Source organism: Podarcis cretensis, assembly GCF_951804945.1.
Source record: "Podarcis cretensis genome assembly, chromosome: 16".
Taxonomy (NCBI): domain Eukaryota; kingdom Metazoa; phylum Chordata; class Lepidosauria; order Squamata; family Lacertidae; genus Podarcis; species Podarcis cretensis.
The window spans coordinates 41,803,629-41,830,980 of NC_137186.1; the positions used below are offsets into that span (position 1 = coordinate 41,803,629).

A 27,352-nucleotide genomic window follows, 5' to 3' on the forward strand; every position below is an offset into this window, starting at 1 on the left:
ATGTCTTTCAGCTACAGCTCCAGTTCAAGACCTATATTGAGTAAGCTACAATAATCCTCTTAGGAATTCCCCTCACATCCTAGCTTGAACAGACCTGCAGGAGAGAGCTTACAGGGTTGCCTCCTGTTAAAAAAAGTAACCACAGGCGGACACACTTTTATTTATAGCCCTGAGAAATGAGAAGCACGAGATAGGATACTGGGAGCTGAAATGAAGAGATCACAAAGCACTGTCCAAATAACCTTCTCCCCCTCCACACACAAGATCATTAAAGCTGTTCTTAATCATGCAAACACTCCCACATATATATCCCAGGAGCCAAAGTGAGTTAGCACCACCACACTCAAGGAAAACAGAGGGTTTTCGTGGACAGAAAGAATGTGAATTACTGATTAAAACAGGCTAATTTCACTGTGTCTTGGTCTAAAAGCACAAGGGAAGCCCAATGATGTCCCATCAAGAGTTTAAGGCTGGAGTACAAGGTTCCCCAGCCCTTCAGCACCTTGGACATTTCAAGTCATTTTATTAGCTTTGGTCTCTGCAAATGCCTAGCTCCAAATGAAGTTCTATACATGTGGTGCCTTCCCAAAGCAGCTAGTTGACTGTTAAAGAACCCTCACCTTAATTTTCAGTGTTTGGCTCCTATGGGGTTGCAAGGACATAGGTACCATGAGAGACTCATCTTCTGAATCAGAGGGAGGCAGCAAGGCTGCATCCTCCAGTCAGGAAGGTCTTGAATATGGTCCTAGCAGTTCTTCCCCGAAAGACAGAGCCAGAGCCACATCATCCTCTGAGTCCATCACCCTGGGCATGATCCCAGGGTTGTGGCACCTTTCTCTACTCTAACTGGCAGTGGCTATTTGCAGTTTCACGCTTTTCCCATCATCCACTTTTTTATTTTAAAAATGGTGGGTGCCTAGGATTGGACCTGGGATCGTCTGCATGCAAAAGCAGAAGTGATCCAACATTGAGCTATGGCCAACCACTTACTTGTGGTGAGCTGAAAATATCTTCCAGGTGACTAAGCCTGGAGGTTCTCTCAAGGTATGACCATTTCAGAGAAGAGCTGTGAGTTTCATAGAGTTTGAGGCATTCTGAAGAAAATCCTAGTCCCACTAGGAGAAAGAATGAAAACTGTGCATTACCATTTCCTCAAGTGTACTTAAGAGATTCCTTACCTCTCTCCAATTCAAAACAACATTTCTCTCTATCAGTAGTTCATTAAAGATTTGTTCATTATCGGCCTTCCTCAACCTAGTGCCTTAGATGTTGGATTCCAACTCCCATCAGTCCCAATCAGCATAGGCACGGTAGTTCAAAACATCCAGGGCACCAGGTTGGGGAAGGCTGATCTATTACAAAATAGCAACTACTACTGTACTTCTGCTACTACTTAAGAAGAGGAACCGTAACTAAAATTAGAATGAAAAGTTTTGAATAGCAAATATATTGCTCCTTTGAATAGTACAAACTATCAGGAAGTCCAGAGGCTTCAAATATTTAGATTATTTCCCTGTATATATAAACCCTCCTTCCCTGCACATCATAACGATGTCCTAAAAGGTAAAGGTAAAGGGACCCCTGACAGTTAAATCCAGTCGCGGACGACTCTCTTGCTCATCTTGCTTTACTGGCCGAGGGAGCCGACGTTTGTCCGCAGACAGTTTTTCCGGGTCATGTGGCCAGCATGACTAAGCTGCTTCTGGCAAAACCAGAGCAGCGCACGGAAATGCCGTTTACCTTCCTGCCAGAGTGGTACCTATTTATCTACTTGCACTTTGATGTGCTTTCGAACTGCTAGGTAGATGGATTTGCTTCAGTTTTCCTGACCCAATAGATCCAAGTCAAAGTAAAGAGCATTAGCAGTTGGAGAGGCTTCTGTGTCTCCAGGGTTTTATTATCATGCCAGCAAAAGGGATTTCTAACTGTTCAACCTCAATTAGAAGCCAGCCCTGCCACACACACAAGAAGCAAGCTATTCTGTTCTCTGCAACTGCTTTCAAGCAGCGCACCTTTCTTACCCATCCACAGACAACCCCTCTTGTTTAATTCAATTAAGTAGACACTTGGGTAGGCAGGGTTAGAAGGAAGGTGCATTTTTTTTTAATCCAAATTTTAACTATCAGCTCCATAGAAATATGCCAACATTTTAATTTTTGCTTTTGAATATGCAGCTGAATGGGGATGGGAGAGTCACATAGTCTTGCTGTACAATGGTTATGTTAGTACAATTTTTTAAAAATGTATAATTTATCCACATTCCAAATGGATAGAATATAGGTTGCTATTGTTGTTGTTGTCTTCATCCCACCTTTAAAGCTCACAAATCCTCTCAAGACCCAAGCACAATATAGTTGTAAACTTTTTATCTCGCTCTCACACATCACTAATGATAAATAACAATTTACAAGTTTGGTACCTTGAGAGAATCTCTGTCTCAAAGCAGCTTACCGGGGGGGGGGGGCGGACATGGACAATGTACAAAACTTATAACATTGGTTAACACATCAGAAAATAAAAATGTAAAAGCAACATTCATAGTACAAAGGCATCCCAGAATACAACAACCTGCTATCATAGGAAAGGATCAGTAGTGGTCTTTCAGCAGACTGAGGCCAGGTGTCTCCAAAATGTTTCAGGGAAACGTCAGGGCTCCCATGAACAGACTGAAAGCCACTGGTCCAATAACACCTGCAGGGCCACCAGGCCACCATTGCAAGATTACAATATTCCCCCAGGAGTAAAACTGTTATGAGACAACTAGCAAACACAAATAAATAAATTAGAGGATTATGAACGACATGGGGAGGTGTTTTTCTCCTTCCTTCTCCTGACTGCAGAACACCCCAAGGAGGTCATTTGAAGTCCATTCATAACTGATAAAAGTAAGTAAATCTCCATGCAATCCATTATTAACTTACAGAATTCATGACTACAACACAGGCCAAGATTCACCAGCTTTGATGGCTTTCCCAAGCAACAAGACAAATTCACAGCAAAGAGCTTTTGACAGCTATTAACCATGGCCATCACTAACTCCATCTCCCATCAGCCATCAACCCCAGCAAGCATGGGCAGCTGGCAAGAGTTGTTGTCCAGAAACATCTGGAGCACTGCTGGATCTGTACCCCTGGAATGGACAGACTGGACAGTGGGTCTAGGAAGGCCATTCTGATGCTCACATTCCTTTCACCAGCTTGGAAGGTTTTGCCTCCATATGAGAGAAAGATACACAGTTTAAAGATTACCCAACACCAGGAAAAATAATGTTCGCAGGCAGGGTGTTGCCTGTCCCTTTCCAAGGCAAATGAACTGAAATGAACCACTCAGCTTAAGCAGAACATGGGCTTGTGTATTTATATAGATGCCAAATCCCAGGGCTATCAGTAACAGTCTCTTCAGTAAAACCCAGATTACAGTGCTGGAATCTCTAAACTCCCTCCTGCTTGCACAAGCATATACTGGGCGCACCAGGGGCTTCCAACTGCTCTCCACCACTTCCTCATTACCTGAGGCGCAAACCTAGCAGTTATGGAGTAGGCTCACCATCAAGGGATAAGAGGTCTCAGTCACTGCAAAACGCACTGGAATCAACAGAAACCGTCTCCTGAACGGCTCCCAACTCAGCCTTCCTATCAGCAGTGCTTTATATAAAGCTTCCTGGGACAGATTGGCACCAACACAGAATGCTCTATCCAAAGGACTTCCTAGCACAAAATCAAGAATTTCTGCATCGCAGGACACTGTTCTGGTTTCCTTCAAGAATAATGTGGCTGGCAACCCTGGAGGCTGCTTGCAAGCCTTTGCAATTAAAATTCCATTTTTACTCACTTGGACAAATAAGCGGAGCAAACTCACTGCAGCATATTGGCTGCAGATGGAAAGACTCCTTGCCTCCACACAGGATGAAAATAGAGCAGTGAAAATGTTTTTATTTATTAAATTTATATATCACCCTTCATCCAAGATTACAGAGCAGTTTACAGCACAGAAATACAAAATGAAAACACAAAATACGTATCACAGTAAGAACAACAAAAAACCAATAGCCCCCTCCCACAAACACATTTAAAAGACCATAGATTGTTTAATTAGCCAAAGGTTTGGTTACAGAGCAGGGTTTCCCAAACTTTGGTCTCCAGCTGTTGTTGGACTACAACTCCCACCATCCCTAGCTAGTAAGACCAGCAGTCAGGGATGTTGGGAACTGTCCAAAAACAGCTGGAGACCCAGTTTTGGAAGCCCTGTATAGAAGGGCATTTTCACCTGGCATCTCAAGATATTCAGTGAAGGTGGAAGGCAATCCTCCTTGGGGACAGCATTCCACAAACCACAGAAAAGGCCCGTTCTCATGTTGCCTTGCCACCCTCTGGACTTCTCATGGAAGGGATACACAAAGAAGATGATTGCAGGGTCCCAGTCAGTTCATATGGGGAGAGGCAGACATGAACGTCCTTGTCACACTACCTCCAGGTATGGTCTGGAAGATGGTGAAGAGAGAGCAGGGCCTTTTCTGCAGTAGCTCCCTGTCTATACAGAGCACTCCCCTTAGGGATGCCATCTTGGCACCAACTCTGTCATCATTTTCATGCCAAGCAAATATGTTTTTGCTTTCTCTGGCATTTTGGCAGTACTAGCAAATGGCTTTAACTCTGTTTTAACTCTGTTTTCAGTACGCTTTTTATTATTAATTTTATTTTTGTTGTAAATGGGTCCAGGACAGTTTGTTGTATAAATTCAATAAACCTAATCACAGTGCTATTTTGGTATTTTTTAACTATATAAGGTGTTTGTGCCCATACCCTGATATAAGTGTCATGGCTGCTAGCAGAAAATGGCTGCCATGAGCAAAAAAACAAAACGGTCATTACCAAAAAGGTATTGCCTTAACCTAACTATTTCATGAACAGAAAAGCAGCCGCAGCCTTCCTACCCTGATTCTGTGAAGTACAATCCCGTCCCCCAAGCGTGTTGCTACCAGAGACACAAACATACTAACCCTTGAAACTAAAAGCCTCCCCTCTCTAAGGCGCACACTCGTCTCGTCTTCACAGCAATGGCAAAATGGCTCCCAGTGGCCCACTCCCTCAGTCAGAGCCTTTCAGGCGTAATTAATTCATTTGTGCCCCAACTTTACTTCATCTTTATTTAAAACATTTGTTACCCACTCTTCACTAAAGCAGATATCTGAGAGCAGGATACATAAAAAAATTAAAACACAATGTAATTAAAACACACCCACCCAAATATAACAACGCACTCTAAACCTCCAGAAAACTAACACCTCTTCACAAAGAAGTCTTCTGCTGGCACTGAGAGCTGATGGGGCAGACTATTGAAAGAAATCACCTCCATCAAGACTCCTCTTGCCTCTGCACCTATCACTGTGTTCTAAAATATCAGTATTTTATTTGAGTCTACTTCTAACAGTGCAGGTTTGGGGCAACCTTTTCAACACGGGGGCCACATCCCCTCCTAGGCCTCCTTCCAGGGGCCGCATGCAGAAACAAATGTGGGTGGAGCAACCTTTGCGCAGTAGGACACTTTCCAGGCCCACAAAAGCCAAAGGTTTCCACACATCCCTACACACCTTTATATTCAGGCCAGCAAGACCATATCATAGTTCAAGCACATATTGCAGCCAGGCAAAAAGCACTCAAGAAGGATGCAGAACAGAGCCAGTAAGAGGTCTGACTGAGATCAGTCTGGAGGGCCAGGTAGAAAGCTTGGAGGGCCACATGTAGTCCCAAGACCAGAGGTTCCACACCCGTTACAGAGGATAAGGCTACTGAGGGCCATTAATCATGACAGCTGTGTGTTATTATTTCTGTGCCAGAAGGCAGTTCTGAGTCCTCAGCACATAGGAGGTCCCATTCAAATCCAGGGCTAGCAGTGTTCATTTATTACAGCAAAAAAGCAAGTCTATGGATACCTTAAAAACTAATGGATTTTCTTCATGGATCAGCACCTCTATTTTCTCCACTTTTGAGGGGCCTCAAGAGTACTCGGTTAATTAGCATCCCCAGTTCAATCTGGTCATTTTATAACATTGGAAAGATTAGCTAATGAAGGCCACAGCTCAAACAAACAAGCTACTGCACTCCAAGTGAGACTTGATCCACCCCCTTCCAAGCGATAACAAATAGTCTATTTTAGTAGCTTATGGAAATCCTTAGTTGGCACAAAACACACTCTCATTTACAGGACAGTGAATGAACAATACCAGAAAACAACAGCTTAGGTCAACAACCAAGAAGCCAAGACCAGCAGCTCAGGACTTTTTGTTTGGAGAACTTCATGTGCCACCAAATTTTCTGAACCAGCCTGGACAGATCTACTCACAGGCACGTCTCCACAAGCCGAAGAGAATGGCATAACATCCAAACCCACAAAACTGCTACTCAAAGAGAGCAAAAATAAACTCTGTGTAGCCTTGAAGAAGTTGGGTAGGAGATGCTGCTCATTAATTATTTTCTTAAAAGCTGTCAAGACTGCCAACAGATTTGTGGGTTTAACAAGCAAGCCACCTCTAACCGCTTAGCTCAGATATATCAGTAGTAACCCCAGTTCATCTATCATAAATTGCATGCCTCTGTTATAACAACAGCAGCTAAAGTAATATTGCCCCAAACCAGGAAGGTTTTACTGCAAACAGTCCAATTAATAGAAGTGTCTGACATAACTTCTATAAGCAAAGTGGCACATCAGATGGAAAACATCATACAAAAATCTTTTGCAGATGTATGGAGACCCTTCTTTCAATATGGGGACTCCCCAGGTTTTACTTATATATTCTCTAATATTTCTTTCGTGCTAAATAGCCAATAAAAATAAAAAATGGCCACCCAAAATTTAAATATCAAAGTATGAAATTTTTAAGAATAAGACAAAACAAAACAGCAGGTATAGCAATTATATGGTACAAGATCATCTTATAATTATTATTCTATCCATTTCCGATATTTAGGACGTGAACACCCAGGAAAAATGCTGGGCCAAATGAATGCCAAATGAGGCCAAAGCATGCTCAACTGACCAAAAAATAGTGGCTGTTTCAGGGGAGAAAAGAATTGAGTGGGAATGGAAATGAAATGGAGTATCCTGGAGAAGGGATTGCTCTACACGACATCATTTTGTTCCAGGTCACCCTTTTCTTGAGTTCATAACCATTTCACAGATATTCTTCCAGTAGTTACATCAAAATGTTGTATAGGAGGCTTGCATTGCCATTCTCATAATGGGGCAGAGATAAGGGGGAAATGTTATTATTATTAATTTGACTTCTTTGTTGCTTTACTACAAAAACTCTCAAAAGTGACTTACAAACCCTGAAACCCAGCAGGAAAAAAAATATTCAGCAGAGAACATTCTGCACAACAGACCACCAACCAACCTGTAATAATCCATCAACTGTCTGGGAGAATATATAAGTTTTAATCAAACACTGTAATAATGTTAATAGTGGCTCCAGGAGAAACTCATTGGGGAGAGTATCTGACAGAGAAGGAGCCACAACCGAAAAGGCCCTCCCCTTGCTGCCACTCTCTCCGAGGTGGAACCGGAGGGAGGGCATCAGGTGAAGACCAAAGAGTCTGGGTAGATTCTTATCAGAAGAGGTGCTCCAAAAGATATTGGAGTCCTGGCCCACAAAGGACTTTATAAATAAAAAACAGCACTGTGAATTGGACCTAGAAACATATTGGCAGCCAGCACAGCTCTGTTAAGATGTGACTTATATGATCAGCTCATCTCAAGCCTGTCAAACTTTAGATGGCCTCACTCTTCACCAGATGCACGTTCCAAAGCATCTTTAAAGGCAGCCCCATGTAAAGAACATTGCAGTAATCTAAGCTTCAGGTTCCCAGAGCACTGATGAGTGCAGCCAGGTTATTCCTGCTCCCATAGAGCTAAAGCTTACAAAGCAGCGATTACTACCTCAATCTAAAGAGAGGCAACACAAGATGGAGAAGATTTTTACATCTGTGTTTTCAAGCAGGCAACAAGAACCAGACCTTCAGCAGGCTTCTGCATAATCTGACCAGTTCAAAAGGTTTACTAGTTTGTTTGGCTTTGGCAAACATAGAAATGAAGTGGATTAGGGCCTGTTAAATATTGAGCAATATTCATGTGGGACTGAGAAGTTATGGAAGTTTCACTACAGGCTTGACAACCCCTCCCCACCACTCTCATCCCAAAAACATTCTCCCCCACCTACTTTCAGTTTCAATAGCATAGTTACGTGAGCACCAAATCGCAGTTTGGAACACAATTAGAAGGAGAGCTGAAAGCAGTGGATTGTGCTAACCATGGTTGAAGTTCACTGCATGTAACTCTAACCACAGTTATTTGTAGCTAAAAGTGAGAACATCCATTCAAGGAAGAGAAGAGGAGCACCTGAGCCTATGCAATGCTCCTGATCACCTAACCATAGCTAGGAAATGGGGCAGTATTGGACTTCCGGGTTAGCGCCTCCGGTAATGGCGGAATTCCTCTGATCGGGAGGAATTTGCTTCGTAGGAATCCTGGTCTGGCCGCCACGGCGAAGGCGGAGACCCACTAGAAATCACAGGCGGGTGAAGCCTGTGAACGTGGGATTTGGCTGGCACCTTTTGCGCCTCCCCTACTCGCGGGGAAACCCAGTTTCGGGGATCCGGAGCGACGTGGGGTGAGCGGCGCGGTGCTTCGAATTGACTGCTTCTTCCACGGAGCGAAGCCGCATAGCTGTTGCCAGAGAGCACTGACTTTTTCCTGTGGACAATTTGATCTTAAAGTAACTACCTGTGAGTAGAGCGGAGAATTGGATTTTTAAACGTGTTAATTTGGTGCCGAAACGGGGAGGTCTAAAACAGGAAGTCCACCTTCCCCTTTTCTAAATAGATTGAAGCAATGAGGATGCAAGCTGAAGTCTCGGAAAGCCTATCGTAAAGGACTAAATTTCTATCAGTAAAAAATATTAAACCCCCCTTGGTGGCAGGAGAAGAGGGGGGAAAGTTTTGGATTGAGTATACCTGCAGGGGAGAGTGAACAGAGTTAATATACCACCTCTCTGATCCTGGAAACGGGCTGCCAACAGGACTGACCGTGATTAGAATGTTCACTGACAGTTAGTTAAATAAGAGGAATACATTGTTTCCGTGGTCTACGTTTGCATTTAAAAAGGAGTAAAAGTAACAGAAAATTGAAACTAACTTTATTGTTTGAACTGAGTTTAAAAGGACTACTACAAATAGAAACTGTTTCCCTCTAGAGGAAGCTTTTGAAACTGTCACAAGAGTTGAGCTGGGGGAATTTCCAGCTGCAAGATAAAACCTGTGAGATTCTGGGGACCTTGAATCGGTTAAGAATGTTGACAGAAGAGGCCTTGGTGGTTGTATTATGTAAGATAAGTGACTCACTGGAACAGCTTCACAAAAAGGTGGATGTGGTAACTACCAAAATTGACAATTTGGGCCAAAAAGTGAACACCAATATAGAAACTATTCAGAAACTGACACAGGAATCTACTTTGACATGGCAAACTGCGGAGAAGGCTAGGGAGAAAGTTATTGCCGTTGAACCTAAAGTAACACAATTGGAGAGAGAGAGAGTCCCAGCCTTACAGATGCAATTTGATGACCATAAGTTGCTATGATTGAATTTAAAGAAAATCAGATTTCGAGGATCAGAGCCCTACCTGAACTGGAGAAGGAAAGTTTGATAGATTTCCTTACACAGGAATTTGATGACTTTTGGGACCGGGACTTGGGTCAAGAAGAGATTAAAACTGTGAGGGCTCTCGGACTTGGAAGAGGAGGGAAAAAAGAGAAGAACAAATAAGAGACTGTTGGAACTACCAGAGGAACTTAGAAGAACAACAGTCAAGAGTGGAAATTTTGAAAGATGACCTGAAATACCTTTCGGATCTTAGATTCAACTACGGAGATTTGGTTGCCCTGTCGAGAAGGAATAAAATCATCTTTAGGTGGGAGTTTCCCCGAGATCTACTCTTTAGCCTCAAAGGAAGGAAAATGAAAATAAGATCAGTGGAAGACAAAGTAAAGTTCATGTATAAATATGAAGAAGACTCGCAGAAGGGACTTGGAAAAGAGTTAAGAGCATCGGACAGAAGATCACCAGGTTGATGGACTATAGGGAATTGGCGGATATGACTGGCAGAATCCGGGACCAGGGAGAAGAGTCGGTGGAAGAAGATTGGAAAAAGTTTAAAAACTATTTATAAAAATATTGTAAAATTAATGAGTCTTAGAAAAATGTTGGAAAAGAGTTATATGGCTTTAGTAGAAATGTTACAAGGAATTAAGTACAAATAGATTATTAGAGTATTAAAGGGAAAATAGTTAAAATATGTTAAGACAATTATATATTAAAGGGAAAAATAAGGTTAGAATATGTTAAGATAAATTACAGGACAGAAAACAGAGGAAGATGGAAAGGAATTGCTGAAACAGTTAATTAAAGTGGAATACAAAAAGGGAGGTGTGAGGAGGTCGATGAAACAAGTAAATGAAAGTTAAGATACTGAACTGATAAGATGTTTTTTAAATTGTGTTTGTTTAGTTTTGTTAATTTAATGTTTGGGGGTTGGTGTTGTGTGGTGTTTTTGTTTTTGTACTGTATTGTTTGGTTTGTTTAATTCTTTGTCTTTCTTTTGCAGTTTTTAAAATGTTAATAAATATTATTTTTAAAAAAAGAAAGAAAGAAAAAGGAAATGGGGCAGTATTATATCCACACATTGCTAAGAAATATTACAGTGGTACCTTAGTTCAGGAACTTAATCCGTTCCAGAAGTCCGTTCTTAAACCAAAGCCGTTCTTTGGAAACTGAGGCGCACTTTCCCTAATGAGGCCTCCCGCCGCCGGTGCCCTTCCACCGTTCAACTTCCGTTCATAGACAGAGGTAAAGTTCGCTAACCAGAACAGTACTTCCGTTTTTGCGCAGTTCTTATACCGAATAATTTGTAAACAGGACTGTTCTTAAACTGAGGTACCACTGTATTTTTAATTCAAAGCAGCCTCTGCATTGTACATCCACTGTATTTCCCAAGTTTTTGAAAACTACTCCGTGAGTTTTATGCTTAGTGTTTTATTGCCATGAAGCATTTTATGAAGCAGCAGCCAAATCCCATCATTTTGTTGTATATATTATATTATATTATATTATATTATATTATATTATATTATATTATATTATATTATATTATATTATATATTTTTTGCACTGGAGTTGGAGGCACCCCTGCAACCTGCTCCTTTGTGCTCCACTTCCTGCACTTGCCATTCCCCTTAAGGCATCTCCTACCAATTTGCTTGTTTTGTTGTGGGTTCTCTTTTCTCTTTTTAATATGCTGAATGAAAAAGAAAGCACCCAGGGGACCACGAAGGAAATGTGAATTTAGCAAGTTTGCCCAATTTTCCTCTGAAGGAGCAGGCTAATGCATTGCTGAATCAAAAACACTAAAAATCGGCTAAGTTCAGCACACAAGAGGGGAAAGCAAGCAGCGACCTGGAGGTAAATCTATGTTGATGCAGCTTCTTGGGAAATGAGAGTTTTGTGGAGAAAAAACAAAGAATTCTTATGGTAAGAGGGGAAAGTCTAAAAGAGGGATTTGCCATGTAACAACAGTATTTTGGAGCTCTATGATGCAAAGCGTTTCAAACATCCTCGCTTCAGGGGAAAACTTTCTGCTGATGAATTATTTACATGCCATGGAACCCCTGCATCTTGTAAGGGTTCTGGGAGCATTTTAAGGCACACACAATCCAAGGCACATCAACATAACCAATTTGGGGCCTCCCCATGAACTGAGGATGCCACTTTCAACACACTGAACAAGGCCAGGCCTACCATGAAGAGTCAGGCAACCACCTCAAGCCAGCGTAGCACCGTCTTGTGTTCTAATTCCTCTTCCATGGCTCTGCATCCCAAGAAAAGATTGGTACAAGTAGGCGAAATGCATTTCTGGGAAATATTTCGAACACTGCCATCTCCTCACTGAGGAAACCCTTGAAAAGCTCCCAAGGAGCCCAATCATCTAGTCTAGCATGTGTCCAGCAGAGTCCTCCAGAAGCCTCTGGGTGATCACAAGTGAGGTACAAAGGTGATGGCCATTCAGAGTTATTTGTTTGGGTATTTAGAGCAGCATGTTAAGTGTTGATAACCCCAGACTATGTGAATTTGTGTGATCCTTTTAAAAAGACACCCCCGCTCTAATTCAGTGTTAGAAGCTGGGATAGAAAGGCTAGGAGCCAAATGGCTTCTGGGACCTGGGTTGTGGGCGCCAAAACAGAATGTCCAGTTGCCGGGTGGTGGGGTCGGCAACACTTTATTTATTATTGTGATAAGCATAAATTAATATGCAATCACATAAGTGACAAATTTTAAACAGAAGCTGTTAATACATGTTTAATTTGGTGTTTATAATAAAAATATTGGTATCATAATTCAGTTTTCAAAACACTCTACTCTTTATTGCGAAACTCCTTAACATATACTTTGAGGCTTCAAAGCACATACATTTCAATAATCCTTGAGTGTCAGCCAGGCGCAAAAAATGGCACCCAGACTTTTGGAGGTGCTCGCAAATGGAGAATCTTGGGGCAGAAAATGCACCTGGTGCCCTGCTAATTTCGAACCCTGTGCTTAATGCTTACCACCACACTGCCCAGCCGAGGACCTGGTCTCAGGGCAGATGATGCAGCTGCCTTGCTGAAGCTAAGCTGGTCCGGACTGGCGGGACATAAATGTACTAGCTCAGAGGTGGGGGACCAGAAGCCCTTCAGATTGAGCTGGACACCCTAGACAGGATGGCCAATGGGATGGGATGGTGGGAGTTGCAGTCCAACTTCTAGTGGGTCACAGGTTCCCCATCCCTGAACTAAATGAACAAACATGGCTGTGAATTATGCATTGTGCAAAGAAATAAGAAGTATTAGTGTTGGTCCTGAAACTGTTGCTAATCCATTCAACTAGACTTTAGCATTCAGTGTAGGGACGAAGCCTGCCCTGATTAACAACCTTACTGTGTATTAAGCTAAAGTGGGAGATACTCAAAACAAAATTTAAAAATTCCTTCCAGTAGCACCTTAGAGACCAACTAAGTTTATTATTGGTATGAGCTTTCGTGTATTTAGGCTCAATGTTGTTTGAGCCTAGGACTTGCCAATCAGAAGGTTGGCGGTTCGAATCCCCGTGACGGGGTGAGCTCCCGTTGCTCGGTCCCTGCTCCTGCCAACCTAGCAGTTCGAAAGCACGTCAAAGTGCAAGTAGATAAATAGGAAGCTGTACGCCGGCTCCCTTGGCCAATAAAGCGAGATGAGCTCCGCAACCAGCACCAGAATTCAAAAGCATCAATTCTTCGGTGGTCAGCCTTCTTTATGGTCCAGCTCTCACTTCCATACATCACTACTGGGAAAACCATGGCTTTAACTATACAGACCTTTGTTGGCAAGATGATGTCTCTCCTTTTTAAGATGCTGTCTAGGTTTGCCATCGCCTTTCTCCCAAGAAGCAGGCGTCTTTTAATTTCATGACTGCTGTCACCATCTGCAGTGATCATGGAGCCCAAGAAAGTAAAATCTCTCACTGCCTCCATTTCTTCCCCTTCTATTTGCCAGGAGGTGATGGGACCAGTGGCCATGATCTTCGTTTTTTTGATGTTGAGCTTCAGACCATATTTTGCGCTCTCCTCTTTCACCGTCATTAAAAGGTTCTTTAATTCCTCCTCACTTTCTGCCATCAAGGTTGTGTCATCTGTATATCTGAGGTTGTTAATATTTCTTCCGGCGATCTTAATTCCGGCTTGGGATTCATCCAGCCCAGCCTTTCGCATGATGAATTCTGCATATAAGTTAAATAAGCAGGGAGACAATATACACTCCTTTCCCAATTTTGAACCAGTCAGTTGTTCCAGTGAGTGCCAGTGTGGTGTAGTGGTTAAGAGCGGTAGTCTCATAATCTGGGGAACCGGGTTCGCGTCTCCGCTCCTCCAGTCAGCTGCTGGGTGACCTTGGGCCAGTCACACTTCTTTGAAGTCTCTCAGCCCCACTCACCTCACAGAGTGTTTTTGGTGGGGGAGGAAGGGAAAGGAGATTGTTAGCCGCTTTGGGACTCCTGAAGGGGAGTGAAAGGCGGGATATCAAATCCAAACTCTTCTTCTTCTTCATATCCAGTTCTAACTGTAGCTTCCCTTTACCTTTACCTTTAAGTCATCTCCAACACCTTGAATTCTTCCCCATATTCTATCGGTAGTCAACACAGCTCTTTCAGGATCAAGGTCACCTTTAATGGCAGCTCCGCATACAATGCATTAGATTAACCCAACTAATGTTATGGGGCTGCCAACTACCATCATCCCCAGTCAGCAATCCAGTGGTCAAGGATGACAGCAGCTGTAGTCCAGCAACATTTGAAAAGCCACAAGTTCCCCAACACCATCATGTTCTCACTAAAACAAAGACACCACACAAAACATACTTCTCACAAGCCATATGTTCGGGGGGAGGGGGAGCAAGGATTTCTCAAGAGTTATGATGTACTTGCCCTCCCAAGGCTAACACCACTAATCCATCTGAACTAACCATCTATTTTCTTTTTGAAAAGTTCAAGGAAGAGTAGCTGGGAGGCAAACATTCCAGAAGATCAGAGCTTGGAGAAAACAGGCAATTAAAACGGAGTTCTCTGACGCATTAAGACCTTGCCCTGAACAGAGACTCTACAGTGAAGGTTTTATGGTGCTTTGGTTTAAAAAAGAAAGAAAGAAATCCACTTAGATATCAAAAGCAAACTCTGCCTAACCACAGAAGATGTTTGGCTTTCAGAGCGGAGGGAAAATAAATTCTGGGAAGGTGATACTCCCACCCATGTAAACCAAAATATGCAGATACTCTGGAATACAAATGAGCACAGTTTCCAGTAAAGAGCCGATTGATTGATTGATTGATTGATTGATTATAGAAATGATTATTTTGAACAAGATGTGCTAAATATGAAATGGTGTTTGTGCTAATAGCTACTGTTGTCAAACGCCTACGGATGTTTTTATTTTTACATTTGATCCCACCACTTTCCCTGAGAGAAATCTGCTTAGCAGCCAGTGTATTTGCATATTTTTAAATGTATCCATTGGTTCCAGGCAGTTTAAAGGAACTATCAGTAACTAGCAAACTGCACATAGTCATTTTGATGGATGTGGGCTGAACAAATGGAGGACTTGGCATGGGGAGGAGGGAGCCCCAGCCTACAAGAGCTGGGCCGTCCACTGCTGGGAAAAGGGCAGGCTCTGCTCTCACCACAGCCCTGTTCCAAAACACACTTTTACTCTTCCCCAAAAGAAGCGACCGACAATCATCCAGAAAGAAAGAAGCAAAGAAGCACACTTGGAATCAATGAATCATGGGAGCTATATTCTGCCACTGTCAATCTCGACCCAACCACCACCATCACACCAGCTCCCTTGTGCAGTCTGCCCCTTGATTTGACCAGCCACATCCTGGGCTTCACTGGTCACACCTGCATGTGACAGAATGTTGAAAAGTGGCTTTTATCGAGATAGGTCAGGAGAGAGAGAAACAGCACCTTGGATCAAGACATAGGAAACTCCTAAGAAGTCAAGGCTGGTGGTGCATAAGGGATGGTGTCCTTCACACAGCCACCTGCTCTTGTGGGAAGATGCACTGTGATATTTTGCACTAAGCTCAGGAATAATGCTGATAAGGAGCACAGATATACTGCTCTCAAAGCATTTAAGTGAGGGGTAGGAGATCATTTTGGCTCCATGGGCCAACTCTTTATCAGGATCTGCCTCACAGGCCAAATTCGTCAGGTGGGTGGGGTCACCCACCTGAAAATCAGTCACTACCATCCCCTGTTTAAGGGGAAAGAGTTTAATCCACACCCATCAGCTGATGCATGGGGACCAAATCCTATTTCCTGATCTGTGTGGTTCTGCTCCCTGCTAAGAGCAGAGCACAAAGCTAATGCAGGGTTAAAGCCTGTTCTCCTGCCCATAAGGTGATGGGCGAGCTGGTGCAGTTTGGGGGAAATAGCCTTATGGGCCAAACTGGAGTCCCTGGTGGGCCAAGACTGCCCACGGGTCACTTCTGGTTTAAGGAACATAAGGTGCATTTTCTGACAACCATGGTACATTCCAAGGCAGGTCAGAATTATTATCCCCAAATGACAGACAAAAAGGCTGAGAAAGAGAGAGGGGGGCTTACTTAAGGCCACTAAGTAAGTTCATGGCCAAGACACATTTGCCAGTATGCAGCACCCACACCAGCTCTAATTAGCAGCTGTCTCAATTCCAGCTCAGGATTAAAAATTATATTTCAAACATTTAAGTGGCTGGGTTGCATTACGGTGTGCAGAACACAGCTTATTACCTCAATTAAACAGCCTCCAGATAACACCTCCGTCGAGACAGATACTGCAGTATCTATTTTAGCCCATTAATGAATCAATTAAAAGCAAGAGAGTTTAAGACAAAACACACATCTATCCGTTTGATAGCACAAGCTTTCATATATTGTCTTAGTTTGCATATAATTATCCCAATTGTCTCTAATTGGAGTTGTGAGGTTGGCTGGTCTATTAAAAAACGGAAAATAATAAAAATAAGAAACATGAAAACGTTGACTATGAGACTGCTTGCATCAAGAATAGCCTGACCAAGGAGGAACAAAAATTAAGAAGTATTCACAGCAGGCACAAAGCGCACCAGATTTTGTTCATGTGCTGATCTCATTTCCTCCCCAGTCCCACAAATAAAATGTTATCTGTATACCATGAATAATTTATACCCATTACACGCTAGAACATAGTGCCAAAATCCCTCCTTCCACAAGTCAGAGGAAGTTGAAAGGGGTTTTCCCCCCTTAAACAAAAACACACACACACACATTTTTTGGTTGCTCAAAAGCAACTGCTTCACTGCTGAGAGTAATTGCTAAGACACACTTCAGGCTACGCAGAGGCGTTCCAGAGAAACAAACTGTTAAGTGTTTATAGTTTCTGCACAAAATTATTCCTTTTCCCCTCACAGAGAGATGAACCAAGGACACTCGGTGAGTCATTGACTCGGGAAGAAAGAAAATCAGATGCCGGCAAAGAAACCTCTGTGTGTGCAGGTCTGTACCTTAGAAAGGGAAGCTAATGTGCGGATGCAATACTGTCCAACCTCCTAACCATGGTTAGGAGACTACCAGGATCCTTCTAGGGTCCACACGCCTCTCCATCCCTCTCCTCCTGTTCTAAAGTGTAAAACCTGCTTCAGCGCCTGCTTTAAAGTCTACCATGGCTAGCAGCATTGAACTTGGTAAAGATACCTGCTAACCATGGTTAATGAAAACAACAACAACAAAATGGGAGGGAGGACAAACCTGATCAAGAGGGGAGAGAAGCCTTGTGCAAGTCTGATGGGCAGGATTTTTAAATTAGTGATTAAACTATCCTACAACTGAATTTCCAGGATGCTTTGAAAGATTTATAGAGGGATAGGTGCATTGCTCTGTTGTAGCAAAGGCAATGAAGAGTCTTCTGGCACCTTAAAAATAGGAGCAAATCTGTTATGGAACAAGTTCATCCATTAAAGGTTAGGCCATAATAGATCTGTTAAGTCCTTAAAGATGTCATAAGACTCCTTTTACTAAATTTAAACAATAAAGCAAATTTTAAAATCACACATTAAAAATATTCAAATATGCTGTTATGCATGTCGTTGTATTTTGCCATGTACCATTCAGTTTCTTTGTTTGCATTTTCTAAAGTAAGAAATAAACTGTATGTATTACCACTAGTGCTTTTCTTCTAGAAAAAGGGTGCTGGCATGCGTACCCTTTACCCCCAGAAAAAAGCACCGATTACTACTACCATCTCTGAAGGAGTCATACATACTGTGTGGTAAACTGCATTTCCTGCCTCCAAACTAGACCATCATCTGCACAAGGGAGCTATCATCACTGACATCATCCTTGGAGAATAACAAAGCTGGCTGTCCATCACGAGGCACCTCTCACATCCACCAGGAAGACATTTTTGCTCCAAGGCTCCTTGAAATACAGGACTGTGCTTTGGTCCCATTTCAAAACATTCCAGTAACAGAGGCAGCATGCTTCTGAAGACCAACTGCCTCGGGGTCCCCAATGGGGAGTGCGCTGTTGTACTTGGGTCCTGTTTGTGGACCTCCCACGGGCATCTGCTTGGCCACTGTAAGAAGAGAATGCTGGACTAGACAGGCCTTAGGCCTGATCCAGCATGGCTCTTCTTACATTATTAAAAGATGCTACTTGAAAGAGCCTATCACTAACCTGATGGCCACCGTAAGCAAAATAAAGAACCTTCCATGCCCTTCCAGCTGAGTGAAAACAATAGGAGGGCTCAGACAAGAGAGGAATACTTGGCAGATGGAAGGAAGAGACCTCTAGAAGTCTCGGTTCAAACAGAAGCTGACAGGTGCAAGGAATTTACAGACAAGCCAAAATTGGAGGGGGGAGGGGAAGTGTTCACCATCCAATTATTCACACTTGTACAGAAATATTAAACTAAGCATAAGCATGTTCAGCATCAGGGGGGGGGAGAGCATGTGACAGCGCAAATCTTTACTTCCAACTTTATTTTCTAATAGCCTTCATTTTCACAGCCATAAAGCAAATTGGAAGTTCTCTAAAGTCCTGTTCAAATTGGCAGTGCTGTTCTCCCTTCACATTAGTCAATGTTTGCTCAGGAGCTCTTAAGGGGCATAGCCCTCCCCTCTAAGTTAAAGAATTATCATTCACTCTGCTGCTTGGCAGGTTCATAGCCCGGGTGTTCGCCACAACCTGCTTCCCGTCTCCCCTGCATTAAAACCGCCACACACACACCCCTTTCCTCTGTACCTCAGCCCCCAGCATTTACTGACAGTTATTTCAGGACTGTATTGTTAAGGGGCCATGCCAAGAGAAAGAGACCATGCAGCATGTTACTTTATGGTGAACAATAGGCATTTCCTCAAGGGTTGCTAAAAGCTCACTGGGCTAGTAGTTAACTAAAAATAAATTCCTGAAGAAATCTGAAGCCACACCTCCAAGAAGTGTGGGGACCAACAGAACAATGCATCCCATGACGACACAAAAAGAGAAAAAGTTTGAATTTTGGAACAGCCAGGGGAAAGGGAACCAAAAAGTCCATGAGCAATTCTGGAGGGGAGGAAAGGGAGTGTAAGACCTTAGGGAATGAGGACCAACACCACCTTGGATCCAGTACTATCTGCCTCTATTCCCAACCTGCTTCCCACTTAACTCAACCTGCTGTAACATCTATTCATAAGATCCTAGACAAAAAGCTCAGCTATAATATATGTGCTGATTATTACTAACACAACTGGATGTAGTTGAGGTTGTTGGGGAACTGAAACTTATTGCATGTTTGTTCCTATGTTCAAACTTACTTTTTTTGAATAAAGAAAGTATATATGGACTGTAAGAGCATACAGTGGTACCTCTGGTTGCGAACGGGATCCATTCCGGAGGCCCGTTCGCAACCTGAAAAGAATGCAACCCGTGTGCATGACATCATTTTGCACGTCTGCACATGCGCGAGCGGCAAAACCTGGAAGTAACCCTTTTGGGTACTTCTGGGTCGCCGCAGGACGCAACCTGATAAAACATATCATGAAACAAACGTAACATGAGGTATGACTGTATTGCCTGGAAACCATATATATAAGTTGCACATACATACATACATTTGCTTAGATGCAGTGGTGGATTCATAAATTACACCTGAATCAGCAATAAATTTCAAAGTCCAGACACCAACTTCCTGCTTTTACATACTGAAGCCATATAATTAATAAATATATATAGACACAGTCTCTTCCCAGCACTTTGGCAACCTGTTAGCAAGCTCCATGCCAAAACAAGAGCAGGAGTCAGAGTAGAGTTCAAACCCATAAAAGCAGATTAGGAATTGCAAAACATGACATGTGTTTATTTTATTTTCGCAAAATAACAGAACACAAAAGTCACCAGCATCAAGCAGGCTTCTACAGAATTTCACATCTGGCTCCAAGAGGCACCACTCAAGGAAGGACAGACCAAACAGTGCCTTTGCAGCAGGTAACGCACCTCACCAAGGTTAATTACCTGAACTTGTAGAAAAAGTTCAGTCATTTGCATGGTGTCCTGAAACAACCTGTGCCCTGACTGTACTTTATACCGCTGTGAGGGCAACAGTTTCCCTTTGAGCCAGGAGCGCATCACAAGTGAGCTGTGGTTTCAAACTAGGTTTCCAAGGAACCTGGGGTGAAGAGGAACAGTTAATGGTGGAAGGGTTTTTCTGTGGATGACAATTCGCCCACACCATCTGGTTGGGCTGCTCCCAAAATGTGTGAACAGGAAGCGCACAGGACAATGCAAAGTCCAAACAGACCTCACCAGTGCTCCACATGAAGTGAGCATTCTGTCCCAAACATTCTCCAGAATTTTCCACAATTTTCCACAGCAAACAGCACAGTTCCTCAGCAAAAGAAGTCAGCTTATATTGGGAAGACAATTGGTCCAGACCTCAGAGTTACAAAATACAATCACAGAATCACAGAACTGTAGGGTTGGAAGGGATCCCAGGGCCATCTAGTCCAACCCCCTACAATGTGGGAACCACAGCTAAAGAATGCCTGGCAGATGGCCATCCAGCCTCTTTCTAAAACCTCCAAGGAAGGAGAATCCACCACCTTCCAAGGATCTACAGTCATACCTGGGTTTTCGAACGGCTTCGTTTTCGAATGTTTTGGCTCCCGAACACTGCAAAGTGAGTGTTCCGGTTTGCAAATGTTCTTTTGGAAGCCAAACGTCCGACAGGGCTTCCTGCAGCCAATCGGAAGCTGTGCTTTGGTTTCTGAATGTTTTGGAAGTCAAACGGACTTCCAGAACGGATTCTATTCGACTTCCAAGGTACGACTGTACTTCTTTCTTTCTTTTTTACTAGAACCCCGATTTCCACCAGTTGTAGTCAGGTGTAAAGTAGTCAGTGTTAGAAACTATCTAATCTAACCACCAAATGGCACCTTAAGCCTAGGCCGCAGTCACCGCAAGGGAACGCCTAGGCACCATTCCATACCCCAATGAGATTTATTTATTTATTTATTATTTCCATTTCTATACCGCTTTATATTTTAAACAACAAATCTCAAAGCAGTTTACAACACATTAAAACATCAAATAAAACAATTCAGAATAAAATTAATTCAAGCTTCAAGGAAAATATTTCAGATGCTTCTCTAAGTGACATTTTGCTTTCCCCAGTTGCCAACCTGGCGTCCAGAGAACCTCATGTGGTTGCAAATGGACCCTCGTCAGTTGCAAAATGCGCCTGGTGCCTGGCTAGTTTTGAACACTGAAAGTAGTAGATCAAAGCAGTTACACTAAAAATTAAGAAACGGAGCACTCAGTCAAGGAGTTAGTAATCAGTACCAGAACCAAGCTAGCATGTATTTTCCCAAACAAAAATCCAATCCTGGTTTCCCCCCCCCCCAAGCATTCTTTTTCTACAGCCTAATTGTTGATATGTTGGGGATGATTTGATGCTGTTGCTGCTGCTCAGTTGGGAATCAGAGGCTCTTGCAGATACTCTACAAATCACCTAGAAATCCTTACCTTCTGCCTAGCCCTCCTCTAAACCCCTCACAGAGCTACAATTCCCAAAATTCCCTGATCAGAGGGGTTGATTAATAAACAACTCTGCGAATTGTAACTTTGGATAGGGATTCCTTACCACGCTCAGCACCCCTAACAAACTACAGTTCCCCAAAAATTTTGGATGCTGTTTAAAGTGATATGATATTGTTTAAAATGTATAGTGCAGATGGGGCCAAGGAGGAGACTGCAAGTATGTTTTTCCACCCTGACAAAACTTGCTAAGGTGTTTACATGCAGGGAAAAGAAAAGGCAGAAACCAATCCCAATAAAGAGTTGTGTGGCTAAGGTAAGAGCCTATAAAGCTCCTTGGGAAACAGCACAACTCCTGCCCCACACAACTCAAGGCTGCCTGCAGCTTTCATAAATGACTGTACAAATATCCTCTAGAAGAGAATGTTGCAGACAAAATACTGTATGAAGCCTTCATTAACCCTGGGACAAGACACCGTATCTAGACTATTCAGGAACGTGGGAGAGGAAAAGCTTGCCAACCCAGTTAAAGATGAAGGTGCATTTGTTGTTTGTTTCACATATGCAGGAAATAAAAAAAGGCACACTGGGTGTCAAGCCTGAAGAAGTACCCTCCAAGCAGCAGGTTCAGCTAGGGATATGGGGCAGCTGCCTCCAAGATGGGAGTCTTGGACTGAGTCTCCTGCCAACTGTACTTTGTGCAGGCCAAGAAGCAAGAAGAAAAATTTAAAAAGGCAGCAGAGTTAGGAACAGTGGGAAAGAAGAAACCTCAAAAGCAAAAAATCAACACAAGAGCATTCTGAATTTCTTCCTTCAAACACAGATGCTCAGAAATCCAACTTCACTTTCCCAACCAATATTTATATATCAACCACCGAAGTCAACACAGAAGCATGTTCAATGCCTTATCAAAACAGGAACCAAAGCTGTGTTTCACCACAAACGCATTGTTTTCCCACAGGGTGCACACACAAACTAATGAAGGAAGATGAGTTTACTCAGAGAAGCTTTCTGACTGCAAGAGAGATAGGACAGGGCCTCCTCCAAAGGACCAAGGTTGCCCAAATGCCAGCTGAAACCTTGGAGAGCCCTTCCTCATTCACTCCAGGAATCCAAATCTCTGGCTTTGCTGTCACAAGTTTGCCATGTGGCCATGGGTTGGAAAAATAAGCAGCCCAGTGGCTCCTTGCCACCAAACCCTCATCAAGGAAACTGGAGAGCATGAAGAGACAAAAGGCCAGCAAAAAGGAACCACCATTTGGGTGACCAGAGGAGGAAAGAAAGGGATAAGAGTAGAAGGCTGTGTCAGTCCCCAGCCCCACTTGAAGAGTTTCCTTTGCAAATGTTGTTGAGGAAAAAGGAGAGAAGTCTCAGGCGTGTTTTGATCACAAAGGACTGTGATTTCAGCCACATAACTGCCTGCATTTTCTACTCTTGAATAACCAAAAGCACACACAAATTGGCACCTATTTGCTCCGGATTCTGAAATTCTAGTATGTGTTTACAATTCCAGATGGGGAACCACTTTCTTTCCCTGAGCTCAGGAGCGCAAAGGACACCATTTGTCACTTTCCTCCCTCAGGATGGCCTAGCCAGATTGAAAAACAAGCACAAGTTCAGTTAAATGCATTTCTGGTACATTCTCTCTCTTTCTCCTTGCAGGCCCACAACCCCATTACAGTATCTCCATGTTTACGCAACAGTAAGCCATACCAAGATCAACCGGTCTTACTCTCAAGTAAGCGTGCGCAAGATCGCTGCCTCTCTTGGAAACAAGCTCCAAAGCCTTGGATGCAACTTTTAGTCGCAAGTTAAGGGATCAAAATCCTGGCCTTTGGCTCCAAAGCCGGCTGGATTCCGACTTGGGTCAATCTGCCCCTCGCCCGCCGCCCACACACAGCCAAGGGAGGCTTGCACCGAGGTAAACTAGCGCAGCTTCGGAGTCACTGCCAAGCTGCGATCCTACCCAGGCTTACCTGGGTGTAAACTCTTTCTTCCGAGTGCGCCGTCGACTCCTAAGCAAAGAGCCAAGTCCCACGGATTTCAGCCAAGCGAGAACTGCGCCGGGCTGGAGCCTTGCTCGCAAGTAAACTTTGCTGGAATCTATCAGAACTTAAGTCGAAGAGGGCAGGATCAAGGCGCTAGAAGACTCTCCCCGAGTTCGGGGGCTGGAAAACTATCTCACCACGTCCAAGACACGCGCAAAATTAGACATAAATTAAAATTACTCGGCGGGCGGGCGGGGGAGGGGGCGCCGTCCAACCTGAAGGGAATTCCCAGGGTCCCGTCCCCCCCCCCCCCCGCGCACACAGCACTTCCAGGGAATTTTCTACCAGATCCACAAGGAAAGGAGAAATTGAGGCGGAGGAGACCGCGACGGAACAAGGGGGTGTTTTGTTGTGTTTTGAATTCTGTGATTTGCTTCGCCTTCTCCCCCCCCCCCCCGTTACTCCTCCTACACGCAGGAACTCGTGCAGTATCTCCCCCCCCCCCGCCCGATTTTCAAAAATGCATTGCTTTGATATCGTCATCTCCGTTGCACATCCAAATATATATTTTTAAATAATAATAATAGGCAAGACTCCCGACATCTGTGAGGAAACGACCGAGACTGGGGGCGGGGAGAGAATCGGCGTTGATCTAGACACATTTTTCTGCCCTCTTAGCGGGGTGGGGCGGGGTGGGGGCGATATTTGGGGAAGGGGACCAGGAGGCGTCCCTTCAATCTTTCTCCGCCTTACCTTCTTGCAAAACCAGCTGCTTTTCCCTCCATCGCTGCTTTTTAACTGTTAATCCCTTTTGTGTGTGTGTGTGTGTGTGTTGTTTTCAAATTCCTCTCTCGCTCCAGTTTCAGAAAGATCAGCGAAGTAGAAAGCTTGAAGGGGGGGGGGGGGTCCTCCGAGGTTGCAATACAAAAAATATTGAAGATAATATTTTTAAAAACAGCGAGGAAGAAAGCAAATCCGATAAACAGCGATTAAAATATATTCCTTAAATCAATCCCGGGAGGAAGAGCAAAAGGCGCCTCTGGTTCTCCTGCTTGCCCATCTGCCTGGCGTGTTTTGTAAATCCAAAAGCGGAGCGAGCGAGTCCGGGTGTCTCTTGCTCCGAGTGCCCGGAAATCTCTCCTCTTTTTCTAAGATGTCTGAACCTACAAGCAGCAGGAAGAGGAACAGCAGCAGCGGCGGCGGCGGCGGCGGCAGGAGCAACTCCTCCAGATTCCCTTGCTGGAGCCTTTGCAAAGCACCAAGTTTGAGCTCCTCATTCTTTCTGAGATCCGGGGAGGGGTGGGGAGCCGGAAAGATTGATAGCTGCGCTCCGCCGCCGCAGCAGCAGCAGGCAGCTCACGCCAAAAAAACACAGCTCCGCTTTTGCTTGCAACAGCAACAGTCTCGCTCCGCCGTCACCCCGGCTCCTCTCTTAAAGGGGCAGGTGCCACTTCAGGAGCACTGCGACTTGGTGTGCATGTGTGCATGTCTGTTGGTGTGTGGAATGCACGCAAAGTGTCACTCTTTGCTTCGATTTGATTGCTAAGCAGTCGTGAAGGAACCAGGAGGCGTGGAGGATGCAAAGCCACCCAGCATACAAAACCCTGCGAACTTTGTCACTCTGCAAAAATAAAAAAGTAGCCCGGGGCGAAGTGAGTGAGTGCCTTGTTTTTCTTTTCAGCCAGGACTCGGGCCTAGAACTGGCTTGACTGCCAAGTGCTGCCCTACATGAATTAGAAGAAAGGTACATATTTCCTCTGAACATGCGCTAAGTGCATTTTCCTCTTCACTCATTTTTCTCCACGCCCCCTGAAAACGGAGCAAAGCTGCGGATGTGAGGGTTTAAATGTCATTACTGAAGTGAGTTGTTTTCAGGCAGTATTAGTATTCTTATTCTTATTAGGTTCATACCATAATTGTTTTTTTATTGTTGTAAACCACTCTGGGACCTTATGATAAAGCATGGGTAGGAAACGAAAGGAAGGAAGATTACCATTATGTTCATCTCCCACCTTCTCTTCCAAAGAGCTGCGGTGAGGTACCATCGACCCTGTCTTCATTTTATTCTTACAAGAGCCCTGGTTGGGCTCAGAGATCATGACTAGCTCATTGTTCACCCAGGAAGCTTTCTATGGAAATTGAACCGACTGCTCGTCCAGCCAGACATGGGCAAAGCAGTGGTCAGGGACGATGGAGCCTTAAGGAGAGCTGTGCTGGGCCTGGCCAACAAGCCATCCAAGCCAGCATCCTCTTCTCATGGTGGCCAGCAAATGCCTCTGGGAAGCCCAGGCACACACTCTGAGCACAACAGCCCTCTCCCCACTTCTACCATGGGACACTGGCCACAGGTTGCACAGCTTTGCCTTACTCACACTATCGTCACACTGACTTTCTGAGGCACAGGACAGAGCCACACAGAACCTGCTTTTTTATGCCAGAGGTGGTCCAGCAGGAGAAGTGATGGGAACATATCACCTCTGAGCATGTGGAGAGTGCCTTTCCATGTGCACACATCACTATATACCTTCAGGCTTGTTTGGGGTTAGGAATAAGAGTCTACATGTGTCAGGCGGCAGAGGAACCAACCCCCACGGCAGGTTGCCAGGAACAGAGAAGACCAGGAAAAGTCCTTACCATCTGCTTCTTATTCAATATTTACAGAGAGGGGCTTGGGAATGCAGCCTCTTGGAATAATGGCATTGTCCCGAGTAAATCTCCCCTATCCTTCTCTCCCACTTCCTCATTTGTCAACAGCACCACCTTCCTTACGGCTGCCGCTTAGGGCCATCTGTCTCCGAGCTCTTTGCTCTCCTACTTTTAAGGCTCGCTGGGTTCTGGGAGATGGTGGATCTGGAATGCTTTCTAGTGACAATGTGTCAGCCACCTGCTCTGGCTCTGCCTCCTCCTCCTCTCCCATTATTTCCCAACTTTTCCTCTCATCTTCCTTTGAGATGTGACCTCCCTCAAACCCCTGTTGTAATTCTGAACTATCTTCTACTTCTCTGGAAGGGTCAGGCTGGGGAGGTGGTCTGCACCATTCCTCCTCTGCCCAGTCCCTGACAATCTGCCAGGGATTGTGAATTCCAGGATGCGTGCACTCAAAATTACTTAATGTTCCTTTCCCCCAAGGGTAAAGGCACGCGCGCACACATGCACACACAGCTTTCTTCATCAGCATCCACACCCTCAGCTAGTAGGTGGGCAGCTGAACAAACAAGGGCAATGAGGAACAGCAATGGCAGTCTGGAGTTAGTGGTGGACCCTTCTGAGAAGGTGGGGCCTTAGTAGCTGAGCTGGAGTTAAAGGTGGGCTTGGTTGGTCTCCAGCCAAGAGGAGGGGTCGCTGCCTCCTAGAGGGGTCGCTGCCAACGCCTGCAGCCTCCTGGCCCAGCTTCTGCTTGCTTGTTGTGCCTGGCCACTTCCTCTCCCTGAGAGACCAAGCAGAAAGAGCTGTAGCCTCCATAAACCTTGTCAATCCTCCCCACCATCTTTCCAGGAGGTGGCATGGATTGCAGTATGGATTAGGCCAGAGGAAAAGGCAAGTCCGTAGCAACACTAGCAAGGAGGAAGTGCAGGGCAGAGGCCCCGCTGAGGGAATCGTGCACAAGGAACACACACGCCTCGAAAACCAGGAATCACCCGTGCTTAGCACCTGCTGAAAGATGCCAACCCCTATCCATAGCTAGCAAGAGCAGAATACATTATGCAGCACTGTCAAGTTTACAAT

At 44.3% G+C, this 27,352-nt stretch overlaps 2 protein-coding genes across 20 annotated transcripts in view; one reads left to right on the forward strand and one right to left on the reverse strand.

The window, feature by feature from the left end:
- Positions 1–25,028, reverse strand: part of NCOR2 (nuclear receptor corepressor 2) — a 352,014-nt gene extending 326,986 nt beyond the window's left edge. For 14 of the 19 annotated variants that reach the window (XM_079957718.1, XM_079957725.1, XM_079957721.1 and 11 more), the window contains exon 1: positions 24,380–25,027. The gene's annotated coding sequence lies outside the window, so the exon portion shown is untranslated. Of the gene's footprint in view, positions 1–23,614; positions 23,816–24,379 lie in introns of those variants that run through there. The other 5 variants (XM_079957706.1, XM_079957722.1, XM_079957708.1 and 2 more) reach the window with 3 other exon arrangements.
- AACS (acetoacetyl-CoA synthetase) overlaps positions 1–27,352 on the forward strand; it is a 415,323-nt gene that overhangs the window by 19,838 nt on the left and 368,133 nt on the right. The gene's annotated exons all lie outside the window — the stretch shown is intronic.